Below are 2,383 nucleotides of genomic sequence, written 5' to 3' on the forward strand. Positions count from 1 at the left end.
TGAAGCATTGAAGCACACCCCTAGCCTCCTCCACCAGCTCCTCCTCTTCTTTTCTCACCTTTTTTCTTCTTCCTTTCTCCTCTTCTTCCTCTTCTTTTTCTTCCTCTTCTTCCTCCTCCACTTCCTCTTCTTCCTCCTCTTTTTCTTTTTCTTCTTACTTTTCTTCCCCTTTTCTTTTTCCTCTTCTTCCCTTTCTTCCTTTTCTTCATCATCTTCCTCTTCTTACTCTTCCTCCAACTCCTCTTATTATTATTCTCTTCCTGGGTCTCTGGGACTCAAATTATTCCTATGTTGTTTCTATTGAGTTTATCAAAAACTTCTTCTTTTCTTCTTCTTCTTCTTCTTCTTCTTCTTTTCTTCTTCTTCTTCTTCTTCTTCTTCTTCTTCTTCTTCTTCTTCTTCTTCTTCTTCTTCTTCTCCACCTCCTCCTCCTCTTCCTCCTCCTTCTCCTCCTCCTCCTCCTTCCTCCTCCTCTTCCTCCTCCTCTCCTCCTCCTCCTCCTCCTCCTCCTTCTTCTTCTTCCACTCAGACTGCATACTCTCTCTCTACCCTCGATTAGCAAGGGCCAAAGGCAGTCACAAAAGCAACACCTAGAGCCGGCTTCACACTCAGGAGAGGACGCTCTGGCTCCTCCTTGTGGCTTTGGGTGCTCTACACGATCAGAGAAAGTTCTCTAGTCACACACTATAAAATGATCCCTGAAAGTATAGTCTTAAAGATTTCTATTTTTATCGGTTCACATTCTTTGAGTAGTTTATCCATTGTCTGGTCATTTGCCTTAAGGTTCTTTTCCAATCTCCTGCTGTATGGAGCTGTTCTGCATCTCATCCTTTGGCTCACTGACCTCATCTTCAGCTGCTGTTACTCTGTTGGAGAGGCTTTCCGTTGAGGAAACTCTATCATCAAAATTATGAGGACTTCTATAAGAGAAATTTAAGTACTAAATTGTCTAAGGATGAAAGATTACCTAGAAATAGCTAATTTGCTTTCATTTATTATCAATTTGTCTTCTTTGAAATTCAAAGAGATAAATTAGGAGAGTCTTCTGGTCTAATTTTATTTTTTAATAGAATTTTAATTGAATAATCATGAGATGTAGTTACAAAGTTGTCCATGATTGAGTTTCAGCTATCCAACATTTATCATTCACCAGTGCATGTTTTCTACCACGAATGTCCCCAGTTTGCTTCCAAGCCTCTCTCTGCTCTCCTACTTGCCCACCTCTACGGTAGACAACCTTCTCTCTGTATCTCTGTCTGTCTGTCTCTCTCTCCCTTTTCTTTTTCCTTACAAACCACCATGGCTTGCAAAATGCTTACTGAAGAGGTATAATGTATTTTACTTTACCTCCTTTAAGCACTCAGTTCTTGTCCAGAGTGACCATTTACAACTATTACTGTCATACTGGTCCCTTCTCTGCCCTAACTGCATTCTCCTACTCTTGTGGTAAGTTTTCTCCATGGATCCAGTCTCTGTTTCCTTTGATATAATTGCCATTATATCTTTATATATATATACATACATACACCACAGATGAGTCTGAGCATTCTATGTGTATCCTCATTTCTCTGACTCATTTTGCTCAGCATAATACTCTTCATACCCATTCATGTATAATGATTTAATTTAATCATATAATTTAATCATTTAAATTTAATGATTTTATTTTTTCCATAACAGCTGCATAGTATTCCATCTTGTAGATGTACCATAGTTGTTTTATTTTTTTAATTCACTCATCTGTTCACAGGTACTTGGGTTGTTTTCAGATTTTGATTATTGTGAATAGTGTTGCAATGAACACATGAGTACAGAGGATTTTTTTCATTTACGGGGGCTTCTACAGTATATTCTTAAGAGTGGTATTGCTGGGACATATGGATAGAATACAAGCTTTGTATGTGTGAGGTTTTGAGTTTAATTTCAACATAAAAAAATCACAGAGAAATTTTTTTGAGAAAAGGCTAGAAATTAGAGGAAGTGAAGCTCACAGACTCTCATCTCTTATGGTTTGTTTCTATCACTCAACCAAAGTTTATGCCTTTTTCTTTTTTGGGCCACACCCAGAGGTGCTCAGGGTTTACTTCTGGCTCTGCACTCAGAAATCACTCCTGGCAGGCTCAGGGGACCAAATGGGATGCTGGGAATTAAATCTGGGTCTGTCCCAGGTTGTTTGAGTGCAAGACAAATGCCTTAGTGCTGTGCTATCACTTTGGCCCATATGCCTTATTCTTATACATTTACTCGACTCTCAGCTAAGCTCTTGAATCAGAAAGGCCACTTTAGTTGTTCTAAACCAGAGTAGTAGAAATTGTAGAAATTTGACAGATATGACAAATTCATAGACTTCCTGAGCCACGTTCATGCACCAGGATGAAAAGTG

At 38.9% G+C, this 2,383-nt stretch overlaps 1 pseudogene; it reads right to left on the bottom strand.

Moving 5' to 3' along the window:
- Positions 1–520: 520 nt before the first annotated feature.
- LOC126008211 (uncharacterized) lies at positions 521–714 on the bottom strand (annotated as a pseudogene).
- Positions 715–2,383: the final 1,669 nt, after the last annotated feature.

Source organism: Suncus etruscus, chromosome 4, assembly GCF_024139225.1.
Source record: "Suncus etruscus isolate mSunEtr1 chromosome 4, mSunEtr1.pri.cur, whole genome shotgun sequence".
NCBI classification, from domain to species: domain Eukaryota; kingdom Metazoa; phylum Chordata; class Mammalia; order Eulipotyphla; family Soricidae; genus Suncus; species Suncus etruscus.